An 11,764-nucleotide genomic window follows, 5' to 3' on the forward strand; every position below is an offset into this window, starting at 1 on the left:
TAATTTGTTCACCCACCGTAATACTTATGCTATCTTGTGAGAAGCCACTAGTGAAACCTATGGCCGCCGGGTCTATTCTCCATTATATTAATCTCCCGTCAACAAGCTATTTCTATTACCTTTTATTTTGCAATCTTTACTTTTAATCTTTATCATAAAAATACCAAAAATATTATCTTATCATCTCTATCAGATCTCACTCTCGCAAGTGACCGTGAAGGGATTGACAACCCCTTTATTGCGTTGGTTGCGAGGTTCTTATTTGTTTGTGTAGGTACGAGGGACTTGCGTGTGGCCTCCTACTGGATTGATACCATGGTTCTCAAAAACTAAGGGAAATACTTACGCTACTTTGCTGCATCACCCTTTCCTCTTCAAGGGAAAACTAACGCAGTGCTCAAGAGGTAGCAGATCTCTGTAGGTAGTTAATCGGTCGTGGTCTACGGAGGGTGATTCCTCCTTCACCATTCCTGATAACGACTCTGTCGTGCAACACATAAAGAGTGAACCATCGAGGGTGATTCCTCTAAGTTAACCTTGGCGACTACATCAAGTGGGATCCATCGAGGGTGATTCCTCGGATTTTCTCTTGGTGTTTTGGACAGACAATTACTCTGACTTTACCCCCGGAACCATGATAAAGACTGGTCGGCCCTGAGGAGTACTCGCGAGAGTTACTGTTTCTGCGGGACTGGAGGGACAGGCGGTACCACCCCCGTTGAGGTGGACCTGAGTTTCCGACAATCTCTTGCGAGTCGGGTTGACCTGGAGGGTACCCCCGAGTAGATGTGAAGTCTGGTTGACCTGGAGGGTGCCCGCGAGATAATTATGTGGCACATCCGGGCATTCCGGGCCCTTGCCGTAAGTCGACGTGATGGGGCGACGGGGTCACGTGATCGCAAGTCACGGCTCGTTACCGCGCGCTCCCAAGACACTAATGGTTTGGATATGTGATCCGAGTAGGCCTCTGGCCTTTTCGCACTCACCACCACACGGGAATAAGTATGGGCACTCTACATCGTATGTATCAGCCAAAAGCTCTTCAGACGTCAGTGACTGAGTGCTGCGCATTGAGTTGGACTGGTTAAGCCTGTGCTTGTATAAGGGGGCTAGGTCTGCTCACCGGCCGTGTACACAACATGCATTAGTGCAAAGGGCGATGGCCCCAAGACCCATGCATGCTTAGGATGTAGACCGACGTGCTGGCCTCTTTGTTGAGCCTAGGTAGGACTACGACATGTTGATCAGCCAAGGCCGGTCATGACCTGATGGTGTGTCTACTTGGAGTTGATCGAGCGTGTTGGGTAAGTTTGTGCACACCTGCAGGGAAGTTAATCTATTTGAATAGCCGTGTCCATGGTAACGGATGATACGTCTCCAACGTATCTATAATTTTTGATTGCTCCATGCTATTATATTATCTATTTTGGATGTTAATGGGCTCTATTTTACACTTTTATATCATTTTGGGGACTAACCTACTAATCGGAGGCCCAGCTCAAATTGTTGTTTTTTTGCCTATTTTAGGGTTTCGAAGAAAAGGAATATCAAACGGAGTCCAAACGGAATGAAACCTTCGGGAACGTGATTTTCTCAATGAACGTGATCTAGGAGACTTGGAGTGGGCATCAAGAAACAACGGAGGAAGCCACAAGGTAGGGGGAGCGCCTACCCCCCTAGGCGCGCCCTCCACCCTCGTGGGCCCTCCGTTGCTCCACCGACGTACTTCTTCCTCCTATATATATATCCATGTACCCCCCAAACATCCACGAGCACCACGAAAACCTAATTCCACCACCGCAACCTTCTGTACCCTAGAGATCCCATCTTGGGGCCTTTTCCGGAGCTCCACCGGAGGGGGCATCGATCACGTAGGGCCTCTACATCAACTCCATGGCCTCTCCGGTGATGTGTGAGTAGTTTATTTCAGACCTTCAAGTCCATAATTATTAGCTAGATGGCTTCTTCTCTCTCTTTGGATCTCAATACAAAGTTCTCCTGGATCTTCTTGGAGATCTATTTGATGTAATCTTCTTTTGCGGTGTGTTTGTCGAGATCCGATGAATTGTGGGTTTATGATCCAGATTATCTATGAACAATATTTGATTCTCCTCTAAATTCTTTTATGTATGATTGGTTTATCTTTGCAAGTCTCTTCGAATTATCAGTTTGGTTTGGCCTACTAGATTGATCTTTCTTGCAATGGGAGAACTCTTAGCTTTGGGTTCAATCTTGCGGTGCTCGATCCTAGTGACAGAAAGCGAACCGACACGTATTGTATTGTTGCCGTCGAGGATAAAAAGATGGGGTTTATATCATATTACATGAGTTTATCCCTCTACACCATGTCATCTTAGTTAAAGCATTACTCTGTTCTTATGAACTTAATACTCTAGATGCATGCTCGATAGCGGTCGATGTGTAGAGTAATAGTAGTAGATGCAGAATCATTTCAGTCTACTTGTCTCGGATGTGATGCATATATACATGATCATACCTAGATATTCTCATAATTATTCACTTTTCTATCAATTGCTCGACAGTAATTCGTTCACCCACCGTAATACTAATGCTCTTGAGAGAAGCCACTAGTGAAACCTATGGTCCCCGGGTCTATCTTCTATCATATTAATCTTCCAATACTTAGTTATTTCTATTGCCGTTTATTTTACTTTGCATCTTTATTTCTTTTTATCATAAAAATACCAAAAATATTATCTTATCATATCTATCAGATCTCACTCTCGTAAGTGACCGTGAAGGGATTGACAACCCCTTTATTGCGTTGGTTGCGAGGTTCTTATTTGTTTGTGTAGGTGCGTGGGACTTGAGCGTGATCTCCTACTGGATTGATACCTTGGTTCTCAAAAACTGAGGGAAATACTTACGCTACTTTACTGCATCACCCTTTCCTCTTCAAGGGAAAACCAACGCAGTGCTCAAGAGGTAGCAACGGACACTTGGAGTTGTATCCCGATCGATACAACTAGAGCTGGATGCTGAGGCATGAGATAGATATAATGGCTCTGCAATCGCTTTCTCACAGGGAGTCGATGAAGTGATCTCTGGGTGTGCATGCTACAACATACTTACTGCTATTATGATATGTTAGTCTTATCTCTTCTAATGCTACAAGATGCTTGAAGATGCTAGTCTTCGATAGGCTAGGCTTTCCCCTCTATTCTGGCATTCTGCAGTTCAGTCCACAGATATAGCCCCATTCCTTTGAAACTGATGCATACTTAGTATAGTTCTGATGTAACTCTTGCGAGTACTTTGGATGAGTACTCACGGTTTCTTTGCTACCTATTTTCCCCTATATCTGAATGTTGCGATCAGATGACGGATCCCGGGAGCCAGATGTCATCGCCGACGGCTACTACTACCCCGAGGGTGCCTACTACTACATGGAGACCGTCGACGGCCAGGAGTAGTTAGGAGGCTCCCAGGCAGGAGGCATTGCCTCTTCGATCGTTGTTGCTTTTGTGCTAGCCTTCTTAAGGTAGTCTTGTTTAACTTATGTCTGTACTCAGGTATTGTTGCTTCCGCTGACTCTTGTGTATTCGAGCTTATGTATTCGATCCCTCGAGGCCCCTTGGCTTGTAATATAAAGCTTGTATGACTTTAATTTGTGTCTAGAGTTGTGTTGTGATATCTTCTCGTGAGTTCTTGATCTTGATCGTACACATTTGCATGTATGATTAGTATACGATTGAATCAGGGGGCGTCACATGTTGGTTCTCCTTTTTGGAAAAGTATCACTTTGGCTTTGATACATCTCCAACATATCTATAATTTTTTTATTTCTTGCTATTATATTATCAATCTTGAATGTTTTGTATGCATTTATATGCTATTTTATATCATTTTTAGGACTAAACTATTAACCTAGTGCCTAGTGTCGGTTCCTGTTTTTTTGCTTGTCTTTGGCTTTTCAAAAAATCAATATCAAATGAAGCCCGAACGGAAAAATAATCTTTAGATTAAATTTTTTCTGGACCAGAAGGGACCCTAGAAGCTTTGGTGGAGACCAGACGTGATATGAGAGAGCCACAAGCTCGAGGGGCACGCCGTAGGGGGGTAGGCGAGCCCCCTGAGCTTGTGGGCCCCACGCAGATCCGTTTGACCTAATTTCAGGCCTATAAATTCCCAAATATTTCCAAATCAACAAAGAGCCGCCCGAAACACTTTTTCCGCCGCCGCAAGCTTCTGTTCTTTCGTGATACCATCTGGAGGCCTTTTCCGGTACTTTGCTGGAGGGAGAATCGATCACGGAGGGCTTCTACATCATCCTTGCTGCCTTTTGATGATGCGTGAGTAGTTCACCACAAACCTACGGGTCTATAACTAGTAACTAGTGAAGGAAATATGCCCTAGAGGCAATAATAAAGTTGTTATTTTATATTTCCTTACATCATGATAAATGTTTATTATTCATGTTAGAATTGTATTAACCGGAAACTTGATACATGTGTGGATACATAGACAAAACAATGTGTCCCTAGTAAGCCTCTACTAGACTAGCTCATTAATGAAAGATGGTTAAGTTTCCTAACCATAGACATGTGTTGTCATTTGATGAACGGGATCACATTATTAGGAGAATGATGTGATGGACAAGACCCATTTGTTAGCTTAGCATAATGATCGTTAAGTTTTATTGCTATTGCTTTCTTCATGACTTATACATATTCCTTTGACTATGAGATTATGCAACTCTCGAATACTGGAGGAATACCGTGTGTGCTATCAAACGTCACAACGTAACTGGGTGATCATAAAGATGCTCTACAGGTATCTCCGAAGGTGTTTGTTGGGTTGGCATAGATCGAGATTAGGATTTGTCACTCCGAGTATCAAAGAGGTATCTCTAGGCCCTCTCGGTAATGCACATCATGATAAGCCTTGCAAGCAATGTGACTAATGAGTTAGTTGCAGGATGATGCATTACGGAACGAGTAAAGAGACTTGCCGGTAACGAGATTGAACTAGGTATGAAGATACCGATGATCGAATCTCGGGAAAGTAACATACCGATGACAAAGGGAATAACATATGTTGTCATTATGGTATGACCGATAAAGATCTTCATAGAATATGTGGGAACCAATATGAGCATCCAGGTTCCGCTATTGGTTATTGACCAGAGAGGTGTCTCAATCATGTCTACATAGTTCTCGAACCCGTAGGGTCCGCACACTTAACGTTCGATGACGATTTTATATTATATGAGTTATGTGATTTGGTGACCGAATGTTGTTCGGAGTCCCGGATGAGATCACGGACATTACTAGGAGTCTCGAAATGGTCGAAAGGTAAATATTCATATATAGGACGATAGTATTTGGACACCGGAAGTGTTCCGGGGGTACTGGGTATGTATCGGGTCACCGGAAGGGGTTCCGGGCTACCCCCGGCAAACTATATGGGCCTTATGGGCCAAGAGGGGAAACACACCAGCCAAAAAGGGGCTGGTTCGCCCCCCCCCCCATATGGGCTGGCCAAATTGGAGAAGGAAGGGGAAGGAGGAAAGGAAAAGGGGAATAGGATTCCCCCTTCCTACTCCGAATAGGAATAGGAAAGGGGGGCGAATCGGGAGGTACCCAAGTACGATTCCTCCTACTTGGGGAGCCCCCTTGGCTGCCTCTCCTCCCCTCCAACCATATATATGAGGGGGCGGCACCGGTAGAATACACAACAAACATTGTTAGCCATGTGCGGCGCCCCCCTCCACGGTTTACGCCTCCGATCATATTCACGTAGTGCTTAGGCGAAGCCCTGCGCGGATCACTTCACCATCACCGTCACCACGCCGTCGTGCTGACGGAACTCTCCCTCGACACTTTGCTGGATCAAGAGTTTGAGGGACGTCATCGAGCTAAACGTGTGCAAAACTCGTAGGTGCCATACATTCAGTGCTTGATCGGTCGGAATGAGAAGAAGTTCGACTACATCAATTGCGTTGTCAAACGCTTCCGCTTTCGGTTTACGAGGGTAGATGGACACACTCTCCCCCTCTTGTTGCTATGCATCTCCAAGATAGATCTTGCGTGAGTGTAGGAAATTTTTGAAATTGCATGCTACGTTTCCCAACAGTGGCATCCGAGCCAGGTCTATGCGTATATCATGTGCATGAGTAGAACACAGAGAATTGTCGCAGTGATAGTCATACTGCTTACCACCAACGTCTTATTTTGATTCGGCGGTATTGTTGGATGAAGTGTCCTGGACCAACCTTACATGACCACGTTCATGAGACCGGTTCCACCGACAGACATGCAACTAGTTTTTCATAAAGGTGGCTGGCGGGTGTTTGTTTCTCCAACTTTAGTTGAATCAAATTTGACTATGGCCGGTCCTTGTTGAAGGTTAAAACAACAAACTTGACAAAACACCGTTGTGGTTTTGATGCGTAGGTAAGAATGGTTCTTACTAGAAGCCTGTAGCAGCCACGTAAAACTTGCAACAACAAAGTAGAGGACGTCTAACTTGTTTTTGCAGGGCTTGTTGTGATGTGATATGGTCAAGACATGATGTTATAAACGTTATTGTATGAGATGATCATGTTTTGTAAAAGTTACTGGCAACCGGCAGGAGCCTTATGGTTGTCTCTTTATTGTATGAAATGCAAACGCCATGTAATTTCTTTACTTTATCACTATGCATTAGCGATAGTTGTAGAAGCAATAGTTGGCGAGATGACCACGACGCTACGCTGGAGATCAAGGTGTCGAGCTGGTGACGATGGAGATCATGACGGTGCTTTGGAGATGGAGATCAAAAGCATGAGATGATGATGGCCATATCATGTCACATATTTTGATTGCATGCGATGTTTATCTTTTATGCATCTTATTTTTCTTAGTACGGTGGTAGCATTATAAGATGATTCATCCCTCACTAAAATTTCAAGGGATAAGTGTTCTCCCTGAGTATGCACCATTGCACAGTTCGTCGTGCTGAGACACCACGTGATAATCGGGTGTGATAAGCTCTACGTTCACATACAAGGGGTGCAAGACAATTTTGCACATGTGGAATACTCGGGTTAAACTTGACGAGCCTAGCATGTACAGACATGGCCTCGGAACACTAGAGACCGAAAGGTCGAACGTGAATCATATAGTAGATATGATCAACATAGAGATGTTCACCATTGAAAACTACTCCATCTCACGTGATGATCGGACATGGTTTAGTTGATATGGATCACGTGATCATTTAGATGACTCGAGGGATGTCTATCTAAGTGGGAGTTGTTAAGTAATATGATTAATTGAACTTAATTTATCATGAACTTAGTCCTGATAGTATTTGCATATCTATGTTGTAGATCAATAGCTCGCGTTGTAGCTCCCCTATGTTTTTGATATGTTCCTAGAGAAAACTAAGTTGAAAGATGATAGTAGCAATGATGCGGACTGGGTCCGTGATATGAGGATTATCCTCGTTGCTGCATATAAGAATTATGTCCTTGATGCACCGCTAGGTGACAGACCTATTGCAAGAGCAGATGCAGACGTTATGAACATTTGACAAGCTCGGTATGATGAGTACTTGATAGTTTAGTGCACCATGATTTACGGCTTAGAACCGGGACTTCAAAAACGTTTTGAACACCACAGAGCATATAAGATGTTCCAAGAGTTGAAATTGGTATTTCAGACCCATCCCATGTCGAGAGGTATGAGACCTCTGACAATTACTTTGCCTACAAGATGGAGGAGAATGGCTCAGCCAGTGAGCATGTACTCGGAATGTCTGGGTAGTACAATTGCTTGAATCAAGTGGGAGTTAATTTTCCAGATAAGATAGTGATTGACAAAGTTCTCTAGTCACTATCACCAAGCTACTAGAACTTCATGATAAACTATAATATGCAAGGTATGACGAAAACAATTCCCGAGCTCTTCGCGATGCTGAAATAGGCGAAGGTAGAAATCAAGAAAAAGCATCAAGCGTTGATGGTTGACAAGACCACTAGTTTCAAGAAAAGGGGCAAAGGAAAAGAAAGGGAACTTCAAGAAGAATGGCAAGCAAGTTGCCACTCCCGTGAAGAAGCCCAAAGCTAGACCTAAGCCTGAAACTGAGTGCTTCTACTACAAAGGTAATGGTCACTGAAAGCGGAACTACCACAAATACTTGGCGGATAAGAAGGATGGCAAAGTGAACAAAGGTATATTTGATATACATGTTATTGATGTGTATTTTACTAGTGTTCATAGTAACCTCATGATATTTGATACCGGTTCAGTTGCTAAGATTAGTAACTCGAAACAGGAATTACAGAATGAACAGAGACTAGTTAAGGGCGAGGTGATGATGTGTGTTGGAAGTGATTCCAAGGTTGATAAGATCACCATCACACACTCCATCTACCTTCGAGATTAGTGTTGGACCTAAATAAATGTTATTTGGTGTTTGCGTTGAGCATGAATATGATTGGATCATATTTATTGCAATACGGTTATTCATTTAAGTCAAAGAATAATTGTTGTTCTATTTACATGAATAAAACCTTCTATGGTCATACACCCAATGTAAATGGTTTATTGAATCTCAATCGCAGTGATACACATATTCATAATATTGATGCCAAAAGATGCAAAGTTGATAATGATAGTGCAACATATTTGTGGCACTGACGTTTAGGTCATATTGGTGTAAAGCGCTGAAGAAACTCCATGCAGATGGGATTTTGGAATCACTTGATTATGAGGCATTTGATCCTTGTGAACCATGCCTCATGGGCAATATGACTAAAACTACATTCTCTAGAACAATGGAGCGAGCCAATGACTTATTCTAAATAATACATACCAATTTATGCGGTCCAATGAGTGTTGAGGCACGCGGCGGGTATTGTTATTTTTCTGACCTTCATAGATGATTTGAGCAGATATGGGTATATATACTTGATGAAACACAAGTCTGAAACATTTGAAAAGTTCAAAGAATTTCAGAGTGAAGTGGAGAATCATCGTAACAAGAAAATAAAGTTTCTACGATCTGATCACGGAGGCAAATATTTGAGTTACGAGTTTGGCCTTCATTTAAAACAATGTGGAATAGTTTCATAACTCACGCCACCTGGAACACCACATCGTAATTGTGTGTCCGAATGTCATAACCGTACTTTATTAGATATGGTGTGATCTATGATGTCTCTTACTGATTTACCACTATCGTTTTTGGGTTATGCATTAAAGATAGTTGCATTCATGTTAAACAGGGCACCGTCTAATCCGTTGAGATGACACCGTATGAACTATGGTTTGGCAAGAAACCAAAGCTGTCGTTTCTTAAAGTTTGGGGTTGCGATGCTTATGTGAAAAAGTTTCGAACTGATAAGCTCGAACCCAAATCGGAGAAGTGCGTCTTCATAGGATACCCAAAGGAAACTGTTGGGTACACCTTCTATCACAGATCCGAAGGCAATATTTTTGTTGCTAAGAATGGATCCTTTCTAGAGAAGGAGTTTCTCTCGAAAGAAGTGAGTGGGAGGAAAGTAGAACTTGAGGAGGTAATTGTACCTTCCCTCAAATTGGAAAGTAGCTCATCACAAAAATCAGTTCCAGTGATGCCTACACCAACTAGAGAGGAAGCTAATGATAATGATCATGAAACTTCAAATCAAGTTACTACTGAACCTCGTAGGTCAACCAGAGCATGTTCCGCACCAGAGTGGTATGGTAATCCTGTTCTAGAAGTCATGTTACTAGACCATGACGAACCTATGAACTATGAGGAAGCGATGATGAGCCCATATTTCAATAAATGGCTTGAGGCAATGAAATCCGAGATAGGATCCATGCATGAGAACAAAGTGTGGACTTTGGTTGACTTTCTCGATGATTGGCGAACCATAGAGAATAAATGGATCTTCAAGAAGAAGACTGACGCTGATGGTAATGTTACTGTCTACAAAGTTCGACTTGTCGCAAAAGGTTTTTAAGAAGTTCAAGGTGTTGACTACGATGAGATTTTCTCACTCGTAGCGATGCTTAAGTCTGTCCGAATCATGTTAGCAATTGCCATATTTTATGAAATCTTGCAAATGGATGTCAAAACTTCATTCCTTAATGGATTTCTTAAAGAAGAGTTATATATGATGCAACCAGAAGGCTTTGTCGATCCTAAAGGTGCTAACAAAGTGTGCAAGATCCAGCAATCCATCTATGGACTGGTGCAAGCATCTCGGAGTTGGAATATACGCTTTGATAAGGTGATCAAAGCATATGGTTTTATACAGACTTATGGTGAAGCCTGTATTTACAAGAAAGTGAGTGGGAGCTCTGTAGTATTTCTGATATTATATGTGTATGACATATTGTTGATCAGGAATGATATAGAATTTCTGGATAGCATAAAAGGATACTTGAATAAGATTTTTTCAATAAAAGACCTCGGTGAAGCTACTTATATATTGAGCATCAAGATCTATAGAAATAGATCAAGACGCTTGATAGGACTTTCACAAAGCACACACCTTGACAAGATTTTGAAGGAGTTCAAAATGGACCAGTCGAAGAAAGGGTTCTTACCTGTGTTACAAGGTGTGAAGTTGGGTAAGACTCAAAACCCGACCATAGCAGAATATAGAGAGAGAATGAAAGTCATTCCCTATGCTTCAGTCATAGGTTCTATAAAGTATGATATGTTGTGTACCAAACCTATTGTGTGTCTTGCCATAGGTCTGGCAGGGAGGTACCAATAGTGATCCAGGAGTAGATCACTATACAGCAGTCAAAATTATCCTTAGAGGACTAAGGAAATATTTCTCGGTTATGGAGGTGATAAAGAGTTTGTCGTAAAGTGTTACGGCAATGCAAGATTTCACACCAATCTAGATGACACTGAGTCTCAATCTGGATACGTATTGAAAGTGGGAGCAATTAGCTAGAGTAGCTCCGTGCAGAGCATTGTAGACATAGAAAAATTGCAAAAATACATACGGATCTGAATGTGGCAGATCCGCTGACTAAACTTCTCTCACAAAGAAAAACATGATCACACCTTCGTACTCTTTGGGTGTTAATTGTTGGGGAACGCAGTAATTTCAAAAAAATTCCTACGCACACGCAAGATCATGGTGATGCACAAAAACGAGAGGGGAAGAGTGTTGTCCACGTACCCTCGTAGACCGTAAGCGGAAGCGTTATGACAACGCGGTTCATGTAGTCATACGTCTTCACGATCGACCGATCCTAGTACCGAAAGTACGGCACCTCCGCGATATGCACACGTTCGGCTCGGTGACGTCCCACGAACACACGACCCAGTAGAGTGTCGAGGGAGAGCTTCGTCAACATGACGGCGTGATGACGATGATGATGATGCTACCAGAACAGGGCTTCGCCTAAGCACCGCTACGATATGACCGAGGTGGATTATGGTGGAGGGGGGCACCGCACACGGCTAAGAGATCAATGATAAACTTGTGTGTCTATGGGGTGCCCCCTGGCCACATATATAAACGATGGAGGGAGGAGGAGGCCGGCCCTCATAGGGCGCGCCCTAAAGTGTGGAGTCCTACTAGGACTGCCAAGTCCTAGTAGGATTCCACCTCCTACATGGAATAGGAAAAAGGGAAGGGAGAAGGAGAAGGAAGGAAGGGGGCGCCCCCTTTCCCTAGTCCAATTCGGACCAGTCCATGGGGAAGGGGTGCGGCCACCCTTGAGGCCTTTCTCTCCTTTCCCGTATGGCCCATTAAGGCCCAATACGAATTCCCGTAACTCTCCGGTACTCCAAAAAATACCCGAAT

This window comes from Triticum aestivum, chromosome 6A (genome assembly GCF_018294505.1).
Source record: "Triticum aestivum cultivar Chinese Spring chromosome 6A, IWGSC CS RefSeq v2.1, whole genome shotgun sequence".
Taxonomy (NCBI): Eukaryota; Viridiplantae; Streptophyta; class Magnoliopsida; order Poales; family Poaceae; genus Triticum; species Triticum aestivum.